Here is a 23,785-nt window from a genome sequence, read left to right on the forward strand (position 1 = left end):
CAAAAAATAGATGGAAATGCCACTTAGAAAGATGAGCCATTCCTGCTGGAAGAGCTTTGTTCTACGTGACAGAGGAGTCCCAAGCACGTTGTTATCAAGCACTGCACAACCAGAGACTCAAAAACAAACCAGTGGGAAACCTCTCATGAGAAGCCTGGTAGTGCCAGTGGATATGGGATATAACCCCAACTTTCCTTCCTTTTCTCTGTCTCCTTGTAGGTGTTTTATTTGTACTGCAGCATTCAGCAGAGCAGAGAGGGTGGAGCTGTCTGTGAAGGAAGCTCTGTTCAGCCAGGAGAGGATTTTGCAATTGCAGCAGAGAGCTTCTCACCCAACATACAGAAGATTAAATTACATGAGGATTGTTAAAGACACCCTGTGGCCTGGCTAGACATACATAGAGCTGTAGCTTTGTGGTTTGTCTTTCTTGGGACCATCCCCCTATTTTCACATGCCTTTAGTTTATTAATGTAAAAACTTTGACTGTGGTGCATGGAAATGTGGATCTTTCTCTCTGCACAATTTAAATTTAGCAACATTCATACAGACTTCCTGATCCTCCCTAAATCTTAACTTGACAGGGTGTCTTAGAAGGTGCTAAAGTACAGTTCTGTTTTGGCTAGTTCTGCATGTCAAAGCTACTCTGAAAAACAAATGTATTGATCAGCAAAGTACTGCTTGTGCTGAGGCTGTGAGGGGGGATGGAAAATAAAAGAGATGCTTTGTCAGCAATGTGAACCTGGAAATTTAGGGGTTTTTTCCGAAAAATTAAAAACAAGAGAGACCTTTCAGAATTTTTCTTTAGATGATGCAACAGATAGTCATGGAAGAATGGCTTAGTATCCACTGGTTAAAAAGTTCCTCTGCTAGGTGGTACATTTGGTCCTGCTTGGAGAGGTTTGAACTGAATTTGCACATATCCCACTGGAACATATCATTCCTCTGTCACCAGTGCCAGAATGGTGCCCTCAAAAGGTTAGTCAGATCTTAGTCAGGTTAGTCAGGGATTTATCAAAAGCATATAAAGAAATGCGTCTGTATCTCTTGCTCAGGTCTATAAGTAGACAAAATTATTCAGGGGAAAATAATAGATTTTTCTTTATTTGGCCTGGTTAAAATATTTTAATCTTAATAACAAATATTATTTTATTTAGGGTCTATGTGTAATTTCCATGAAAAGTGGGAGTCAATAAAAAACCCTGACTTCTGTATAGAATGGTACAGCTAGAGCACAGTGCTATTTTCCCATGCAAGTGAGTAAATTGCAGAGCTGAAGGCAGAGCTGCAGCATCATTCCCTGATCCATATGCAACAGGAGCACGAAGAGCTCAGCTCCAGCTGAGAGCCTGCAGGATCTCACCCAGTGCTTGAAGCAGAGAGGCAGATAAAAAAAGGCAGAGATTGAGAGGGTCATGTACCCAACAGGTGAGCAACTACAAAATGAGTGTCTTCAATATTTTACTTCAGCTGAGTAGCTGCAGCTTCCAGCAGCACAGAAGCTGCCCTGTGTGCTGAGAGGGGTACCCAAAGTCTGGGATTTCTTGACGTCAGAGACCAGATTTTCACAGATTTGTCTGCTTGATGAGGATTTCTTGCCAGAGAAGGGGAAGATTTTGAGTTACAGGCTATTCCAGGCAGCCAAACAGAATTCAAGCTGTGGCATGCTCTTGTATTCATCCTCAGATGACACAGGTCTCATCAGAGGCACACACCAAGTGTTGAACTGGTGCTGGCAGCCACTGCAATACGTGTTAAGTGACATCCACTGACAGGGTAAAACTCACCACCTAAACTGCAGCTTTTCACTTCTAATGTGCTTCACTGTTTTGCTTTGCTGCAGTGGGGTTTTACTAATTTATATTAATAATTTAAATTAATGTAGATTAATCATATCCATGATTAACAAGAACAGGGTGAAGCTAACTATCAGTAATTCAAATAATGGGAGAAGCTGTTAGATAAAGGGTAATTTGAAAAAGCATGTTGAATCTGGCCAAAACCCATGAGGAACCTGCAAGAGTGGAGTTCTAGAGATACTCTTTGGAGAGTGCTGTGATAACCAGCTGTAGATTCTCAAATTCAGTGGCACAAAAATCTTCTTAAGTGGTAAATTTATCTGAATGACCACTTGTTTTCATGTGTTGAAATCCATTGTTCTAAGATCAAAAGCACTCTGAGTCTAAATTTCCAAGCCTTGGTTGTATGTCTTGTACATTTTTGACTTTGTAGACTACCAGGCTCCTGATAAGGAGAGCAGAATAAATAATTTAATACAGCATACTGCCTGAAGTTGTTATTGTTCATCTCTAAAGCACAGAAATACTGAAACTGATGGATAATTGGGAAAAAATGACAGTGCAACAGAAGGGAAAAGAAACCATTTAGCAACTTAAATGAAAGATAAATTTACCAGCAAATTGCTATGAGAATTTAGAATTGGGGCAGATATGGAAGATTTCCTTCAAAATGCTTTAATGCTGTAAAATCAGCATTTTCAACCAGAAGAAACATGGGGAAAAGAAGAAAATCATAGGAAAAACGTTTAAACAAAGATGACAGAGCCTGTGATGAAATAAAAAAGGAAAAGACAAGCAGAATGAAAGGAGTAGAATTGTTAAGAGAAAATTAAAAATTAAAAACTAGCATGTAAATAGATATGACCCATACGTTCTGCCAATGTATATTACAAGGTCTCTTTTAGTTGGGGGAATACCAGAGGCTTCCTCTGGTTTGAATTTTATTTTTTTTTAAACATTTCCTTGTTTTCCACTTTTCTCAAACTAGAGGAAACAGAAATATAAAGGATATGGTTAAACTTTGTGATTTCTTCTTTTCTGGAAAGAAAGAATAAAGAGGAGAGTGGGACATAAGTGTTGTTGAATCAGAGGGTTAAAATGTGATCTTCAAAAACCTACCTGGCAATCAGATATCATAGCAAGAGAAAAACCATCCATTGATCCAAATATTGCATAAAGAAAATAGAATTTGACTAGAATTATTGCTGGAAATTTTTAAATTGTAGTGAAAAAAATCAAGCAGATTGTGCAGTTATAGTGATGTTTCAATACTATTTCAAAGTCACAGCTCTACTAAAAATGACACTGTGCTGATGAATTTCCCAGTAAGACAATTCTGTCCTACACAGAGACAGCATAAACAGAGCCTGGGCACAGCCAAGCACCACTGAGCTAAGAAAGCACCTGAGCAGGCTCTGGAGACTCCAGCATGGCCAAAAACCCACCCTGACCTTGGACAGCTTCATGTCCAGCAGGGCTTCGCAAAGAGCCACAGAGGACAGTGCTGCTCACTCAGGAGTGCCAGTCTCCATGTCTTGGGGTGATTGGACATCACATTTTACATGAGGACTGTGAAAAATGTTCTGAAGAGCTTCTGCTGGCTCTGTGAAAGCTCCCAACACAGCTCCAACAAAAATCCCAGCAGCAGCCCAAGGAAAAGGGGGCAGGATCCCAAAACCCCAAGCTGTAAAAGGCAGAGAAAGGCAGAGAAAAGCTGTGAGGTCCAGCAGAATTATGCCAGCAGCCTTTTCATCCTCTTAATGCATCATTTCCTGTTGATTAAATTTTCCATTGGAAAAAATCTGACAGGCTGCTATTTCCCTCAGACCAAATAATAGTAATGAAAGTTTATAAAGTAGCCATTCATTCAATCAAAATTTATTACTTGAAGCATAGTTCTTTTTTTTTTTTCCTCCTGTATTCTGCATTAGGCATCCCTATTCAATGGCTATTATTATGGGAATTGTTCTGTAATGAAAACATAAATCCTCCCAACAGGAGTGCATTTCTGCACACAGTGTAAGAGGGGGCATGTTCCCAGTACCTCCTATGGCTATAATCTGTGGAACTCATTCATATGCTGTAGTTAATGCCACACTTAATGGCTTCAGGATGGAAAAACCCCCCAGGCTGAAGATCCGTGGTGCTCCAGAGGTCTGCCTGGCAGTTTATTCTGTCCTTAAGGAATCTTGTTCTCTTTATCACAAGAAATACAGTCACCTAATGTAGCATGACAGATCCCTGCCCTGGCTGGGGAGAGTTGGCCTTGATTATGCTGAGCAAAAGCGTGGATAAATGAAATGTTCACATGTGAATGTGCCATATAGCTCAACCAAATAAGAATAGAGCATGTAAATAGATAAAATTTTCTACCTGACTGATGAACTGATGAACAAGTAGGAGTTGAATTCACCCCACTTTAGGGACAAGAAACAGTAATCCTAATTTCCTTATTGATGGCACAACTGGAAATGGCTTCTCTGCAAGTGCAGGGTGGGTGAACAAAGTCTGAATATTGTGCTCTCTCAGTTTCTCTGTTTTATTTCCACCTGAAATGCCATGCCAGGGATGATGTGGCTCCCTCAGAAAGCTGAAACTAAAGTCATAAGGGCTGTTGTGCTGCTGCTGGGCCAGGCTTTGGACAGCTCAGGTCATTGCCAGCCTGCCCATGAGCTCTCTGTTCCTGGAAAGGGAAATGGGCTGGGATGGACGATTAAGAGAGAAGTGGGACAGAAAATACAGATCCCAACCCATCTAGCATTGTTATCTGGTGCCACTGCTTGTATTGGGAGCCACAGTCTCCAGCTCTTGAGCCAGGTAAGGCTTGCAGGAAAGTGGGAAGAGAAACTAAAGGGAAGCAACAGTCTCCAGTTACCTCATGGCAAATAATCCTTTAAGAAAGGATTATTATAATAATTATATTTATTTATAACTTTATTATTATTATTATTATTATTATTATTATTATTATTATTATTATGATGATGATGATGATGATGATGATGATGATGATGTCAAAATTCTTGATACTATCAATGTATCTTTTGCTGCTACTGATACTGCAAAAGTATCTAATAGTCCTGAGAGGTTTTATACACCTACCACTTCTGCCTTATACCAGATCCTGGTTTTTATCTTCAAAGGGGTCAAAGATTAAACCTGAGCTGTCCCTTTGATGGAGTTGCTTCTCCTGATCTTACAGTGGCAGCTGAGACATGCACAATACTGGAAAGGGTGGTCTTCAGGCTGCCAAAGCAGCTTCTTCTCTGAGCACCAAGGACAGCCTTTTACTGACTATTCCTTGTGGGATGCAGAAAATACAGGTGCCCCTTTCATCCTTTTCTTTTTTTTGATCTGTGCTTCCAGAGAGATTCATCACAGATCAACACACAGTTGGGCTGGCATACAGACCTTTAAGAAAGTTGAAATTCAGGTACTGATTTACTGTTGGTGGGAGGGAAAAGGGGATATAATCCCTCCTTCAGATGACTTGGGTACAGCATCTTGCAGGGAGACCAGTGTTCTGCAGGAGCCCTGGTGGCGGACACATTCCTTTCTCCTTTGGTTTTCTTGGCACACGCCTAAGGTTCATTGCAACAGGCATCGTCTGCTGAGAACATCAGACTTCTGATAATGTAGCACAGAACTGCAACACGGGTCTTTAAAGAACAATTCTGCATCAGCATAGGATGGAATAGAGCTTTATATATCACAGGCTTTTGCCTGCAGATTTCATTTTCATTTTCATCCACAGCATAAAAACAAGAAATGAAGCTGTTGAATGAACCAGGTGTAAAAGCAACTGAAAATGCTGGCAGAAAATGAAATGCTGAGGGCAGCTGCCTGTGCTTTGCAACAGCTCAATCAAAATCTTAGTCTTCAAATGTTTGCTGGAACCTTAGGCCAAGCTGAGCTTGGATCCAACGGAGAAGTTCCTGGCAGCACCCATTTCATGTGCTGATTATAAAGCACTATTTCAAATGTGCTCATATTTATATAATTGAAAAATAGTGTTGCATGTATACATGAAAGAGCTGTTTGTATACTCTCTTAGTGATCAACCTTGCTTTGAAGCACACTTCAGATGTCACAATTTAATATTCTTAATTAACCAAGTCACACACATTTGCTAAATAGTGAACAAATGCACCTGACTGTGCTGCATTTTGTGCTGAAGCTGTTAAAATTTTTTCTGGTTTTCTGACGTACCTTTTTGATTTAGTCAAAGCTAGTATGCAAGGATTCAATGAGATATACTGACAATTGCTCTTTATGCTTTCCAGATAATGCTGTAGACTTCACTGAGCTGGAAAGAGTTGATAAAATTGCACACACTTTACTTATTTCTCCATTATTCTTTGCTAACTGAGCCACATAGTTTAGTCAAGTGTTTACAAGCTTTGCTAATAGACTTGCATAACAATTTTGTTCAATATGCCATGGTAAAGAGAATGTTTACTACCTGCTGAGCTGCAGGAATCATGATAGATAACAGTTCTGAAGTTGTCACCAGTCAATAAACACAGACAGCTGATTTGGGGAGCTGGTGGCTTTGGCAATGCCCATGGAAACGATCTGGGTTAACCCATATTGTAACTAAGGTGCAAAATCAACTGGGGCCAGATGCCAAAGCACTCTGGCTCTCTCTGAAACACTGGGTACATGGGCCATTAGGCAAGAACTTATTTTACAGGAAAAGTAAAACAGTAAGAAGCTTAATGAGAATCTCTGAGTTCAAACCTCGGAATGTTTTCCCTAATCAAGGGCCCTCAGATGTCCAAACATCATCCATTGCCAGAGGTGAACAATTCCTCTGAGGATGCTGAGTTGTCTCAAAGAGGGAGACAAAATGTTCCTTGCATGAGGATTGCAACATGAGACAGTGTGTGGCTTATCCCTGACACTGTTCTTGCCTCCTCCTCACTTTCACTTGCTTTGCTTTCATCTCAAAAAGATGGAGAATAGCCACTACCAGTTCTGTGGAGCTGCTTTTCCTCTCTGTGCTGGTCAAAATGTGTTGGTGCAGTTCCTCTCAAAGAGGTTCTTGGCAAGTGGTGCCACTTCCCTTTACAATAGAAGGAGGACTCGGTCCCATGACAAAACAACAGAATTCAATTTAAAAGAAATTACTGCGCTATAACAAAAATAATTTGTAATAAAGCAAAATTCTACCATTACAGGAGGGTGTTTTTTTTTTTTCTCCTAGAAAACAACAGAAATCCACAGACTGCACAACTACAGCACTACAGGGCTTAAGCAGAATCAGCCATCTGAGAATAGAGTCCTGCCAGCCTCTGTGCAGGGGGAATAAAATAATGCCAGTTATGAAGTTTAATTTAATTGTTAAAATGCATCATTAAAAGAGGGATTATTGGAACAGACAACATACAAAGCTCAGAAGAGAGAATGTATATTCAGCTAGTTTCTAAACTCTGCAAAATGCAAAAAAATAAACGGGTGCAGAAAATGGTTTGACAGAATTCCAGTTCCGGTGTCTCAGGGCTCTCTTCTCTCTCCTTTCTACCCTACTCTTTTCTAGCAAGGTTACTCTTTCATTTATTTTATACATGAAACTTCCATAATCAAAGTTTTTTCTGCAGCAAGGAGAGAATACAGAAAACTCAAGGGGTATCTTGCAGATATCAAAGATAAGAACATCTGCCTTGGTCAGCAAAATACAAGGGGATTAAGTATGGAAAAGGACAATTCAGTCAATAATAATTATAAAACCATTGTGTAGTACCAAAGAGGAGTTCAATGAGCCAAATACTGAACTAAAGTTCTCATGTTGACTGGTGATAAAAATCTGCTCTGTCATATTAAAGACTCATATGTCCCTGAGCAAAACTGGAAACAAAAAGGAGATTTAGTTACACTGACTAAATGAAGGGTGAAGGGACACCCAGTGCCCAGGCAGAGACACACGAGCACAATGCACAGCCCTCTGGTCAACTAATCTAGCCAAGAAGTACTATCCAACAGAGTTATAAACCACTGTGCAACCACTTTGCTCTGCTTAAAGCAACCTGGAACTGAAATCTATTCTAAGCTGAGGAACAGCATTAATTATGCTGCCAAAATATCTCTTAACAGAGATTTCCCCAATTCCAGTACTGCCTTGACCCCCATTACTGAAGTGTATATACCAGAGATCCACACCTATCACACTGCACTGTGCAGTGGTACAAAATTATTACCCAGCTTCATTGTGGCTCAACATCTGCAGCTTTTTAGGTTGCTTGTGTCAGTGTGCTGTGTCCAACAACATGCACCTGCCTCTTCTGCCTGAGTCCAGGGAGGAATTCCTCATCTAGGACATACCTTTGCACGATTCCCACTGCACTCAGGGGATGTCAGAGCTGCCTTCTCCAGTGCCCATGTGGATCATGCAGTGTTTGTGTGTCCCTTCATGTCTTCTGCCCTCTCTGCTCTGCAGGACATCTGCTGCAAACTATGGGATGAACTTCCAGTCCCCTGAGAGAATCCCTGCTGAGTTTCTGGGGAGTAGGTCCTGTTCAGTCTCTGGTCTATTGAACCCGTACATGTCAGGACTTAAACCCCTGAGTTTTCAACAGCAAATCTAACATTCCTCCCTTTAGCACTGCACTTCTGGAAACCCATCCTGTCATCAATTAGCTCTCAGTCCTCCCATCGGTTTAATTAGCACATGCTTGGTGGAACAACAGAAAAACCTCCCTGAATGTTGAAAGAAGACTGCAGAAAAGGCCAGGACAGTGTTATTATGCTTTGTATCCAGGCATCCCTTTTTTAATCCATCACAGGGCTTAGAAATGCCTGCATCAGTGGCACATCTCCTGTGTCCTCATAGTGTTGGAAATATTAATAATCCCAAGCACTGTAGCATGGGTTAATGACTATATCTGAGCTTTAATGATGTGTCGTGCAGCACTGAGACATTAATAAGCCTGTCTTTCATTAGAAATGAGTTGGAATCCTTTATAATGGGTAACAGGCAGACACTATAGAGAGCTGAAATAAATATATAAAAATACACAAATAAAGTTTTGAGTATTTTTCTCCCCTATTAAAAGAAAAAATATGTTAAAAAATTTTAAAGCAAGAGCTGAATTGATAATTTCCTGATGATAAATAGGGTTGTAATACATCCTGACCACGGCATCTTTATAGATATAATTTCCTTCTCTGCACCATGCCAAGCCTGCCGTCAGCTGCATGGATAACCAGTGTACCAATCAACAAAAACACATGCCTAATTTTAAGCCATTTAAGTAAGAAGCCATCAGTGTCTCTAAGTTTAATTACATGCTTAGAAATCATTCTGCATTTAAATTCTGCTAGCAAATAAGGCTATACAATTAAAACTACCCAAGTTCTTACTACATACTATTGTATTTTCCTTTCATGCTGAAAACATGTGCATAGAAAAGAGCAGCTTGGTAAAAATGTCACCAGAAGAGCTTACAAATTTCTTGATTTTACTAAGAAATCCACCACCATACCATGCAGTAAAAAGTCTACTTAAGTTAAATTATCCCTTTTATTTAAAACAACTCAGTGTGATTTTAACTCAGTGTGAAAGATGTGTTCAATTTAGGGACACTCTAAATCAGTCATTAACACTTCATCCTATCAGGACTCCTTACACGGCATTTCAGACCCTACTGAAATAGGAAAAATAAGCTGAAATATCTCTGCCATGTCTTATTTCTGCCCTGCCATGACTACATTTCATTTGAATTTGGTGGATCTGCTGCAATGAGATGGTTTCTGCTACAGTGGATTTATCCAGACCTCAGAAAGCAATGGCAAGTTAATTTTGGAGATGACTGCATTCTTGGGTGTAACTTGGGAATATGTGACTAATTTCTGCCCTTACTGGGAGGTGGAAGAGAATTCACATCCCTCATTGCATTTCACAGTCCCCATCCCCATGCAGAGTGTCTGATGAGGGTGCAATCTGTCCTCTCCAAATGAAGAACTGGGCCTTTCTCTTACTTATTTCCCCATCATTCACAATTTGAGCGAGAGGAGAGAGACAGAGACTGAGTTTTGAAAGTAAATTGAGTAGTTTATAAGACTTTGATAAAGACAGTACCTTGCCCAAAGATGCTTTTTATTCATATAATGTTCAAGAGTCAATTTTACCTTCTTACTCAGGACTGGTTATAGATTAAGTTGAATCAGTTTTGGATACCTTGGGAGCATATTTTTCTTAAAATCTATGGCTCTTCAATATGGTTTCATTTTTCATAGTGTTTAATCTCTTCTGCTTAGCATGACTGTATTTTTTTCCCTTAAAATTGACAAGCTATATTATATTGCTTCAGTACTTGTTCTACATTTGGAGCTCAAATACATCATGCCAAACCATTGGGAAAGAGGAACAAATGTGTTCCATCTTAATTCCTAGATTTCAGATTAAACATTTTATTCCACGCATTTTAATAAAATGTATGCATTTATTCATCAAACCTGGAATTTATATTGTAAAAAGGATGCCTACATTAAAAAATTGCAGTCAGTACAAAGCTCTGAAAAATTACAATCCATGATTTTTTTTCTCGTCAATAATCCCATCTCTCACACTTATTAAAAAACAGCAAAAAGAACATTTCCTGACTTCTGCAAGGAATAATGATTTTAGTGATTTCATCAGCAGTTGGCATGGAATAGACACAAAAATTGAATTTCCTTGTTTTCTCCTGGACACTCCCATAGTAAATAATTCCTGCTGCAGCACTGGGATGCAGAAATGGAGCCAGTCCTCACTGGCTGCTCTACTAACACCACTTAACCACTTTGTATTTCAATACAAAAGAACCATTTGTCAGGGCTCCAACTATACAATTTGTTTTAATCTAATCAGCTTTTAATAAACTGTTGTACAAAACTTTCTTATTTGTAGTATAGCAAGATATGTAGAAGTGATTATGTCCTCATTTTGCTTCTCTAATCAATCATAAGATGATGACTTAGGCAAATAATCTTGTTCATAAAACATTGTGTGGTGAGTTTGTGAGGAGAACATCCATCAAAGTCAGGGATGGGTGATTTTTATAATTTGCTCCTGTTGGTGCACTTCCTCTTGCATTAAACTTTAAAGAAGTTAATGGCAAGATGGATTTTATTCTGCATATCTTTTGCTCCTGTAGCCAGACACCACTGATGATGCAGGCAGATGAGAAGGAGAAGAAATCCAACAGTCTCCCAACAACATCCGCTGGATTTGGATCTTAACTGTCCCTTAAATGGAGACCTTGCTGTGGCCAGCCCTGCCTCCCAGTGCTCCCAGTCTCTCCTCCTGCAAGGGCTGCTGGTGGCACAGCTGGGTCAGAGCCCACCCACAGCAGACCTGTTCAAGTGCTTTAAAGGAACGCTTACCTCAGTAATGGATAACAAGGAAAAAAGCAAAAACCCATTAAAATCCATTAACCAAGCTTCTGGGCTGTGCCCATTCATAAGCTTTGATACCTGATCCCATTCCTTGCCCTTGGGATGCTCTCAAACATTTCAGGATTTCCCTTTGTGGTCCCTGGGGTGGCTTCCACTGCTGCTAAAATGCTCTCTCCAGCCAAAGGTCTTGTGGGTTAGCCTCTCGGGAAGTTCTGGCTCAATTACATTAAAACAGTGTCATTATTCCCCTCATATATGCATAAATAATAATTATTAAAACTCAAAGGTAAATTGATTTGGTTTCACTGGGTTTTGCTTTGTTATTCTGCAATAATATTTATGTCCACTGCCAGCCTCAAATAATGAAAATGTCAGAGGATGTAAGACAGTGTGGGCCTGGCTTACCGAGAGTCTAAAAATATAATACTCTAAATGCAGCACCCTTGTAAGGCCTAAATATATTTTCTAATTTTCATGATGGCTTGCTACTCTAAACAGAGTATTGTATTTCTGCAGTTTATATTAAATCCATCCTCTCAATCTTTTGAAACAACACTTGCTACCATCACAGTGGCAACAGGCAATCTACTCTTTTTTTCCTTTGTGTTCTTCTGTGCACCTGGGCTCGAAATATTGTCCCAGATTCATATAAAAATTTTTCTGCAACTTGACCATGCTTCATCCTCACTTGGTAACATCAAGTAGCTTAGAAGTGGCAGCAATAAAAAAGGGAACTACAGAGAGATGCTGGAGAGGCAGCTGGTGGGACACCAACTCTTCTGTAAGCTGTGTATGCTTAGGAAAATAGATAGGAAAATAGGATCTGTTTGCAATTTGAGAAAATTGGACCTGGAAGTCATTAGGACACATCAAATCTGTACAATGCCAGTGTGACTCCTGCTGTTGCTGCACAATGTTAGACTGCTGCAGGAGCTGCACAGGGCAGCACACACAGGGCATTCCTAGAAGACAGAGATGGCAAGGAATATGTGCATCAAAGCGTCTTTCAAGCCCCAAATTTCAGCAGAAGAACAATTAACAATAACCTTCCCCTTTTGCTCTCCTCCTCACCAGGCAAATTTCAGCTCTGATACCTTAGAAAACTATTCCACCTTCTTCCTCTTCTTGTTGTGTAGTCAATTGTAGGAGTTTAAAATTACCAGTTCAGAACATTTTACTTTTTATTTGCATCAGGCATTACCCAACAAGCACAAGAAGGAAGAGGGCAGCCCTGATATTCCAGATGACTTAACAGAAGATTCCCCATCCTTGCTGGAAAATAAAACAGAGAGAGGCATTTTCTGAGCTGAAACCAAACTGCACATCCCTGAAAGTGATGCTTGTAGTTAAATATTTGCATATGCTTATCTCTGCAAATATTAGGGCTTTAGAGTGAAAGTCAAACAAAACCCTGGTAATGTGGGTCTCATAAAGCTCTATGAGCACAGAAACATCAAAACCAGAATGCTCTAATTTATGCAAGTGATAGAGGTGGGCCAGGAAAGGACTTTGTTTTATTCCAAGCTGGTAGAATTCTATGCAAAACCATGTATTTATGGCTTGATTTTTCTTAGCTTGCTCATGTCAAGCAAGATACAACAGAAAACAATTCTGTATGCTCTTTATCTAACTGCAAAACTCAAAATAAGGACAAATAACTGGATATATTAAAGACATATCACTCTTTGCAAAATTATTCAGGCATCCTTTCACCATATGTCAACAAACACAAAAAATTAATCTCTGACACAAAGTTTACAGCTTGTATTATACAACATTTTGCAGGAAAATGAAGGATTTTTCAGATTTTATTTAAAATGTCCCTATCATTGACAAAGCCACATGTTTATATTCAAGAGCTACATTATAAGTATGTGAGCATCCATAGATCCAGACTAGCCTGTTCAAGCACATATAGGTCCAATAAATTTATATAAATTTATATAAAGTGATCCTTGCAACTGATTTAGAACCTACTGCAAAGGAAAACTAAACCCAAAACTAAACCTCTGGAAAGAACATCAGCCACAACTGGTGGATTTTTAAATATTATTATGTAAGTCCTGTCAGCAACCTTTTATTCCATAGCAGCGTTTTTACCAGCCTGCTGTACCCAAAACAAATTGTCAGCACTCAGGTGTTGATAAATTCACAATGAATGAGCACTTTGGGAGACATTGGTGTTAATGGAGAACTTTGTTGGGCAAGCAGAGGGAAGAAGCACGAGGTGACACGGGGACAAATGCCACAGGCTGGCCCTGGCTAACAAGCCCCCTGCCAGGCAGCCAGGGACTCCTCACCTGGATGTTTCCCCAGGAAGAGCAGCAACAAAAAAACCATCAAAGCTGTAATTGATAGGGCTGAAATAACCGAGCCCGTTTCAGTAGAGATCCCAACAGGGTTTGCCGGGCCATTAAATTCTCCTTTATGACTTTTCTCCTCTTTCTGCTACGTTTGAGCCCTGACTGAGCTTTGTTCCTCACAGGCCAGGGGCTGAGGTAATTTGGATTGCACAGGGATGGGGGGGAAGAGCTGTGTCAGCCAAGGTCTGCATGGGCAGAAGGAGGGGAAGATGGTTCAGGGCTGGCCAGGGAAGCGCATCTGAAAATACATGCATATCTGTCTGTCAAAAAAATCCACATCACTGCCAGAGAAAGTGCTGTGTCTCATTGAAACTGGATGGAAGGAGTCTATGTTTGCCATTCTAACTAAAGGACTAAAGTTTCTTTTCCCTTTCCTTGAATGATTTTTTTTATTTTTTAATTGAACCCAAACCCTCTGCTTATTCCAAACTCCAGCACTGGAATACCAGGAGTATAATATGTGTTTTTCCTCAGCTGGTGACTGCTTTTCAACAGAAAAAGGTGCTACTCCTGCATATAAATCCCTTGCAGAGAACTTTGTGATCCTCCTCAATGAACAGTGCACATTTAACAGCTTTGCAAAATTAGGACCTGAGGAAATAAAATGTAAAAGAGTGTTGTGGGAAGATTTAAACTACTTAGAAAAGGTTTACAGCCTTCTGCAAGTGCTGATTATGGAGAGGGGGCAAGGATGCTGGTGCTAAGGTACCATGAGCCAACAAAAACTTACTGATATTGACCTTGGATTACAGTTTGACATCACAATTTCTCTGAGTTTGTATTTCTGTGTTCTTGTATGAAAGAAAAATAGATTGAAACCACATGAAGTCTGACAGGGAAAGTGTTAATGCTTCTTTCTCAGTCTCTGTGGTAGAACACAGAGGAGGATCTGGCAGGATCTGCACGTTTTGTATCAACTCAAGGTTAGTAAACAGGCTTCTGCAACAGCTCCACAATGACTTTAATCCAGGTAGACAGAGGATTTAATTGGACAAGTTGCTTTTTTTATTGTGAGACAAATGGTTCTTCAATAGCAGAGAAAGCTTGGGGGAAATGGCAAGCAGTGGGACTGGCTACCCCAGGATAGAGGCTGGGGAGCACCACACCTGGTCCTGGGACTCACCAGCATTTCATGCCTTAGTTTCCATATGCTCATTTGTTCAAGGGAAAAAACCCAACCAAACAAAAAACAGGCAGAATTCAGGGTCTTGTTGAGAAGCACCCAGGAGGGAGATTTCACTGCAGTGAACCTCAGTAGATGTGACTGCACTCAACCCCTCCATGCAGCTGATTGTTTGAACTTGCCACTCTTTGAACTGCAAATCCTGCTGCAGGGCCCTGTGTAACCCACATGTCCCGTGTCGTTCTTTGGGTTTATACTGGAGTATTTTGGCTGCCATCCCAAGCCTGGATTATTGAATATATTTTAATTTACTGTCATATATAATCAGTCAGCATGTATGTAACATATCCATCAAAAGGCTGCAACTTCTAGACAAAAAACCACAAACAAGCAACTTGCTAATGAGATCATAAGTTTTCTGCAATTGCAAAATGAAAATGAGGGAACATGGGAAATACTGAGCTGTCACTTAAAAGTCTCTGTGTAATTGTCCTGTGGTAAGATAAGGATCTATAGCTCAGGGTCAGGACTGAGCCACTGCAAGTTTAACATCCTTCTAGAAGAGGAGGTGGAAAGTGAAGCACTTCTCCCTCAGGCCATTCTGTGGCTGGGGTTATGCACAGGACAGGATCTGCCAGGGACAGGGAACAGGCAGCCAAGGATCCCCTGCTCAGGTGTCCCTCCCACTATCGGCTTCTGGGGTGGAGACTGTCAGGGTGAAGAGCCCCAGCCCTGAGTGCCTGGAGTCTGCTCAGGGAGTCTGTGGCACCAGCAAGTCTCACAAGAGTCTTCTACAATCCTTAAACCTCCTTTGATGTTCTGGAGAAGCAGGATCAGGTCTGCCAAGGGAGGAAAGGCTCAGAGAGACGCGGTGTGGAGCAAGTGGAGAAAACACCTTAAATTATGCCCAGCCACGGTTTCTGTGTTGTGGCAGATGGATGAAGAGCTCTCCACCTGTATTTTCTACTGGGCCATTTCTATTTTTCGTTTGTTTTATTAGACTTTTTTCCTTGCTGGGCTATGGGATAATGCTGCACTTCCTGAGTGGCCTAGGTCTGCATACAAAATGCCACATTACCTGGAGGACAAAATACATGCACCTTATTTATTTTTACTGCAGTGGGCTGTCTTTTCACTGCTCCATGCAGGACAGACAGGTAGCTCCAGGCTAGGAGGCTGTTCCTGTATTTTAAACAAAGCAATGTGAAAGCTCACTATGCACAGTGGAGTGAGGAGCAGCCTTATTTTCATCCCTCAAACTCTCCTCACAGAAAGAGTATTTTAAGCCAGACCCAGGCAGTTAAAAGGAACTGTCACCAGCAGGATTAAGGATTTTCCCAGGTCAGAGACCTGCCCTGCTTAACAGAAAAAAGCACTTTCTTACTGTCAGAAATCAAGCTTTAAGAATCTGAGGCATCATCTGCAGCATTTATGGCTCTGTTCTTAACAAAGCTGCTAGAGGAGCCCAGCATCCTTTACAACAACGTGGGAGGTCTGTCAGGTTTTGTTAAGGGCAAGAAAAGTGATATTCATGCTTACACAGATTCTGTCCCCAGATTCAGAGCTGATGGGATGCAGCTCGTGGCCTCTCTGATTCTTGCTCCTTTTGTTCTTTCTCACTGGTATCTGACCCACTTTCTCATTATGGACATTTCTTCCTTCCCTTTTCTATAAAACTCCAGTGAAAACAGGGGAACCTGCTGCCTAGACACTGGTAATCATCCAAGCTGATGCACTTCCCTTTCACTCTGTGGAGTTATTCATGCCCTTGGCATACCAAATGCAATTTATTTCATGCAGCTTAAGTGTTTCTGGCTGAAAAAAGCACACTCTAAGCAGTCTTGTTTTCTTATCTGATTCTCTCCCTGCAGAAACAGCACACATTAGGCTGCCTGGGGGCTCGGGGCTCATTGCTCAAATGCTGTCTCTGCTCCTGCTCACATCATGCCCTGTTCTAGCTTTTCCAAGCCATGTTTCCCACAGCTGTAGGATGCTGAAGCTCTGCCTTTTCACCCTTCCCTTTTGTGTTACACAGGGAAATGTGTCTGCAGGGCACAGAGAAATCCCAGCCTGCTCTAGGAGTTAACTCAGTGCCAGAGACAGGCTGGCCTGATAAATGGAACCAGAGCTAGCAAGCAGCACTCCCACCCCAGGGGGACCTCAGCATCTCTACACTGCTAATTCTTTTAAACCAACTATTGTATTTGCAGGGTACCCCTAACAAAGGAAGGAATGATGCATCTGACTCCATCTTACCAGAAGGCTAATTTATTACACTATATTATATTACAGAATACTATACTATACTAAAGAATACAGAAGAGATACGTACTGAAAGCTAAAAAGATAATAATGAAAACTCCTGACTCTCTCCAGAGTCTTGACACAGCTTGGCCCCAATTGGCCAATGAGTCAAACAACTCAGAGCAGAATGCAATGAAACAATCACCTGTGGGTGAACAATCTCCAAACACATTCCACATGAGCACAACACAGGAGAAGCAAATGAGATAAGAATTGTTTTCCTTTTCTCTGAGTCCTCTCAGCTTCCCAGGAGAAAAATCCTGGGGGAAGGATTTTGGGAATTTTTTCAGAAAATCTGAAATGCCACAACCAACACTTCAGGAAGTTAGTTTAGGGAAGAACTTGGCCACACCTGTGTAATTCCAGTCTGATAAATCTTGTTACATGCTGCCATGAAATATTTACCTGGACTTGGAGACTCCAGTGGCACCACCTGGACAGGCTTGCTGGCTCCAGTCAGGCTCAAATGCTGCCAAGAGAGGTGCAGGAGCTCTGTACTGCACAGGCACGTAGCCACCAGGAGCTACAGAAAGCACATCCCATCTTTCCCAATATCCAGTCAGACGTACAGGAAAGGAAAGATTTATTAACCTAATTTCCTTATTATGTTTGTGAAACCTATTGGAGAAACATGTCACTGAAGTCAGAGGTGGATGAAAACAGTACTTGGTCTACTGCGTGCACATTGCTGGATTCTGGACAAATTTATGTTAATAGCTTGGACACATTTTTGGAATGCTACTCTTATTTTAGGTTAGTTTAATTTATCAAGCAACAAAGGAATTGTTTTCAGGTTTACCACAGTATTTAGCACTGTCAGTTTAAGTTATGGTTCTGCTGGTTGCAACAGAAAATAATTATTCCAATCATGCTCTAAAATAAGTAAAATGCTCCTTTCTATTGTGATATCAAATGTTTTGCTGGCATAGGAACAAGAATCTGGGATGAAGATGTGAATTTGTATTCACATTTTCAAGAGGCAATATATTCATAGCCCAGAGAAATACTCCTGGTTGTTTTCAATTCCCATTATTCCAAATTAGAGCAACGTAACCCAGTTTGCAGAAAAGCACCCTTGGTATTGTCTGACCAATGGGGTGAAATATGCAGGGATGACTGGATTGATATTCAGTGAAAACAAAACCACCAAAATTTCAAAGTTTCTTTCAAGGCTTCCAGCTGTTGGCACTGTCACTCAGGAATGTGCAGACAACATGCAGACCTCCAGAAGAACACTGATAGCCCAGGGAGCACAAGCATTTAACGAAGGAGAAAGTATGATCTATCAGCTCTTTTCAGTCTTTATGCCTAATCAGTTTTTTATAGTTTGCATCACATTATTTGTGATTTCTCTTCTTATTTTTTTTTCTTTTTGTCCTCTCAATTTCACTTGGTCTGAACAGGGCAAGGTTCTTGTAATAGCAATGCCTTCAACAGCTCCTGACAATTCACTCAGCCCATTTCCCTGACTCTCAAGTCAGAAGAGTTTATTCTTCCTCTGTTCTGAGACAGAAGGATTCCCTTTAAAGCTCAGACTTTTTTAAAGAAATGAAGAAAGAGAGTCTGAAAGTACTTGGCTGCTTCAAACTGCAAAGCACTCAAGAAAACTCCGTCTTGGTCAATCGATTCATCTTAAACAAGGTAGCTTAAAAGGAAGGATAGTGAAGGAGAAGGTCTGAATTTAAGACTCAAATTTTTCCAGTAAAACAGTCTATATTTGACTCATTGTGTTGAGAGCTCTTTGCTTGAGGCAACACCAGTATTTCTGTACTTCTGAAATAATTTTATATACAAGTCTTCTCATTAATTAGTTTTGCCTTCAAGCTCCATTTAAAAATATGGGGCTAAAGAGGAGCAAAACTAACCATAGTGTATTACTTATTATAATTTCTACTTTTTGTTTAAATAGGTCTGTAAAATTCTGACTGAAGAAAGAACTCTTTTTAAAAAATGGAATTAAGCTTCAAGCCATTTTTTAAATCAAAAGTTCTGTGATCAAAAAAGAAAAAAAAAGTAATCTAGTTTCAATTTTAAAACTCTTTCCTCTAACCACAAATCCATTCTCTGTAAGTCAACTGAGCAATAAAGCCAAAGCAATATTTAGTTACTGGGGAAATATGAGACCCTGCTCATAATGTTCCTCTCTGTCATTTTTCGGATAGCAAAGAGATTTCACACTTTTTTTTTCACCTTTTCCTTTAACTGAAGAATGACTGTCACACTTTCTTTCCAGTTCACATTGTACTGATTTATTTTATTTTTCCTGTGCAACAGCAGAAACAGATGATCACATTCCAGAATCCCAAAGCAGCCCCATTTCTCTTTTGGATTCTCTGTATTTATATTCTACCACAGCAGGAACCACACCAGAGTACACTGATACTCTGTGTCCTACTTGCAGCTGGGATGGAATTTATTTTCTTCCCTGGCTGAGTTTTAGGTTTAGAATGAGAACAATGTTGATAGCACACTGATGTTGTAGTAATTTCTAAGAATCCCCTTCTCTGAGTCAAGGACTTTTCAGTCTCTCAGGCTCTGCCAGGGAGCAGGTGCTCAGGAAGCCACAAGGGGCACGGCCAGGACAACTGACCCAAACTGGCCACAGGGATATTCCAAACTCTGGAGCATCCTGTCCAGTACAGGAGCTGCGGACAGTTGGCACTGGTCACTTCTGGGGATGGGCTGGGCATCTCTGAGTGGTTGTGTGGGACATCATTTGTCCTTTCTGCGTTGTGTTCCTCCCTCTCTTTTCCCTATTATTATTATTATTATTATTATTATTATTATTATTATTATTATTATTATTATATTAAAAGGAGGAGCAGAATTTTCATAGTAATTTTTTGGGAAATCTATCCTTAAACTTCTCCTTGTGTGCAAAGACCATTTGAGGGGTTTTTTGCACCAGATTTCACTCAAATTATGTAAACAAAAATTTGTACTTTGAGCCTACACCACAGTAAAGTCACAGTCCCCAGCTACTGGATTGGGATCTCCTGATGGCAGGAGCAGTACACATAAGCCATACAGAAATTATCCTTACCATATAGATTTTACACACTTTTCACAAGAGGAGAAGGGAGAAGGAAATCAAAACCACAAGCAAGGTAAGATTCAGCACCCTGATAGCTGCAAGATAAGATCAGCATCTCTGAAGAGAGCATACAAACTTGTAATAAGCTGCAGTGGCTCTGTTTACATGAACAATGCCATTCTTAAACAGTTGTCTGAAGCAGTTCTGTGATTAGAGATTACTGAGGTTTCCTAATATACTTGACTTTATCTCCCTGGGTAAGAGACTGCAGCAGAGCCTGAGGCTGCTGTTTCACTGCAGGCAGAATAAAAACCCAATATAATCAGGCTGAAAAGGGATAAAAAATTACATGCCTATTATTTTTGTCTTGGTTTCTTAATAAAAATACTAAGTCATGTCAACTTTAAACACTGCTGCTGCCATCACAACAGTTGTGGGATCAGCAGTGAGACTGGAAACCAGGGCTCTGCTCCTTTGTGGATACAAAGCCCTGGCAGCCAAGGAGGAGGTGGCTTTGACTGTGCAGCCTTATGTGGCACAAAATGAAAGAAGAATCTGATTTAGAGACTGCAGAACTGGAATTCTGCATGGACTGCACTGGAAGAACAACCACAACACAAGCTGGCAGACAAACTTGCATTGCCTGGAGACATCCTCTGTGTCTCATTTCACTGGGTAAAATCAAAACAAGGTGGGAGCCTGACAAAGTGGATCAATAATTACTATTGATAATGACAGTATCAATAGCTAGAGTCCCATCAGAGGAATGGTTTGATCAGCACGAGCTGTGTTTCCTGCTATCAGCAGAGGGAAGGAGGTGAAGATGTCAGTGCTGTACCCAAAGACCATCATTATCTTGGAATATCTGCCAGGGTCAATTCAGTTAAGATGCTTTCCTTCAGTTTATCTGTGCAAAAATTTACATTACCACACTGAAAGCACAGGGGTAGATCCACTGCTGTGAGGGAAAAAGCCATAATCACTGTGACTGAACACCTCCTGATTTATTTTGGTACATGAGCAGACTCAGAGCTGGAAAGAACCATAGTACTGAGCAAAAGATTTCAAAATATTCTGCTACCTGTGCAATCTCTGCTGCATCACAGAGACAGAAATCACAGCTGATCCTCCAGACAAGATCAGAGACTGTTCAACATCTCACAACTAAACTAAACAACTACACATTAATTAGGGCTTGGAAGGGAGTGTGTTGAATTCATTTAAACTGGGGAAGTACATCAGAAGCTGAAATGGAAGTAAATGGATGGAACCTGGCTCTTAGAAAATAATCTCCATATATTTAATGCCTAAACCTGCCTTAGATTCAGAGTTTTATGCCCCACTCAGAAGGACATTTCTAGGAGAGGACACTGTTACCTCACAGGAGAGAGGAAACTGGAAAAAAATGAGTACTCATCAGTGCTCCTGCAAACATCTGAGTTACCTTCTTCCTGGCCACCCATCTGTTCTCCTCTCCATAATTACCCTGAGTAGGATCAGAAGAAAAGGCAGCCTGGATGTGGGTCAGAAACAAACCATCTCATTAATGATGTTTGGCTTTGGAGAGTGAGATGAAAGATGCTATACAAGAAGTTATTATTGCTCTTATTTTTCTCTCTCTTCCCCTTTGCTGTTGCCCAATGAAAAGCTGACAGCTGAAATACTGACTCTTAATAAGAAAGAGCATATTCAGCTCTTTGGGAGTGCAGAAAAAACTGAGGAACAGTGGATAGAGATGGCATAAACCACACAGCATATGATGCAGTGTAAACATCAGAGCCCCAATGCACAGAATTATCATTTCCTTCACTTAAGTGTTAATCAATTCATATTACCGTGAAATCAGCATTTTGGAAAATCTGAGGTTAATGCATTTTTGCAGTGAGCCTACATTAATTTAGGAATTTCATTAAGCTCTATGGCACTGCACAAGACCATTGTGTCTTTGGAACAAGGAAATTGATACCAGATTATGTTCTTGATGCTATCCAAGATTTCCAGTAAGGTAGGAAAACAAGGATTTACTCATTATATGCACAAAATCATGAAGATCAATATATAAAAGCATTAATGAAATTTTGTATGTGAAAATATTCGGGTGGTACATAAAAATCTGCATACCTTGAAATATGGAAAGATTCTGGAAATTACCTTAAAAATGTTGAGACAAAAGGATCTGACCAAGCAAGGCGATTATCACATATGCTTATCAGAAAAAAATAAATACTCTGTACCCTTCTCAGTGATTATGTTTGAAATCCCAGACTTGATGAGAATCGGGAGAGAGGCATCAGTACAACACAGAATAATTACTACCCCCACAGTGATGAGTTGTTTTGGTTTGTGGGGTTTTCCCTTGGAAGTCTCATATATAAGGAACAGACCAACTTGCCTATTTCTTTTCCTGACAGCAAAACATTCCAGGGCAGCTCCAAATGGATTCACCATTCAGAAGAAATATTGCAATAAACCAAGAATAAAATATCCTTAACACTATTTCCTCAGCAAGGTCTGCAATGTTTTGGATATACACTGAAACCATATGGCATCCTCAGCTAATTTAAGATTTAAATCACATATATAGCTGAATGACAAAACCTGTTGCACACAAATGGGGATATCTAGATAACTTTTACTTTTGATTTAATCATTTATGCATATTTATGCATGTTTTCACAAGCCTACATCAGAGTGTATTATACCAGCTTATCTTCCAGTTTAGGCTCACTTCAAGTTTAATTTAAAAATTCCTATAAGTTTTTAACAACACATTATCAAGGCTTTTTTTTTATTTCCAGTGGATGTATAATATTACAGAGCAATTCAACCAAGCAGGAAGTTCTTACTGACATCAAAGGGAGAGTTTAGACCTTTAGTTCCACACTGTTTCTACATGAAAAGATTTACAACTCCCATATAAAAGAAGTGGCAGTAAATACATTAGGAACTAAAATTTGATCTAAGTCAGCAGACAGATCCCAGTGGGTGTTGTCCCCCAGGTTCCACAGAGCTATTAGGAAAAAAAATAATCTATGGTTAACAGCTGAGGACTAAATGAGGACAAACAAGTAAATAACTTTTCTGCACGGTGGAGTGATGAGGTTCCACTTTGCTGTGCACATCTGGTTGAAGGCAGCATTGCTGCACAGGCTGAGCTGAAGTGTTGGTGGATGCCCCATCCCCTGGCAGGTCTGAAAAGAGCTTTGCTGGGCTGGCAGCATAGGAGGAGCATTCAGCAACACCAAAACAAACAGAGAGAAAAAAGAAAAAAGAAAAAAAAAAAAAAAAAAAAGAGCAATTTTTAATTTTGAAAAGAAAGATTCTTTATGGTACTTGCAATCACACAAGCTGTTTAAAAAGAAAACATCCTCCAAATCAGCAGCACTATGAGCTACAAACTAATCTGCAAGTTTACAGCAGGCTTATCTGAATGACCTTAATGACTTTTGCAGGTCCTGTGCCCCTGATCCTGCTCCGACCCAGAGTCACCCCCTCTCCTGACCCTGAGTTGGATGCAATGAAGGTGAGTGTCAGATGAAGAGTCTGCTGAAGTGCACATTATACCCTTGAAAATAGAATTGAAAAATCCATGAGCACCAATGACTGCACTTAATTGGAGCACTGTAGGTTGGGGATGTTCCTTCAGCAAGAGCAGCACTCCAGAATTACTTGGTTTAGCCCTCTGAGAGCTCAACTCACTGCCCCAAGGGGCTTCTGTCCCTGGCTTCACAACAAACACTTTCTGCTAATGCCAAATGCCAGGACAAAACCTAGAAGGGTATTTTATAGA

Source organism: Fringilla coelebs (assembly GCF_963513975.1).
Source record: "Fringilla coelebs genome assembly, chromosome: 19".
Taxonomy (NCBI): Eukaryota; Metazoa; Chordata; class Aves; order Passeriformes; family Fringillidae; genus Fringilla; species Fringilla coelebs.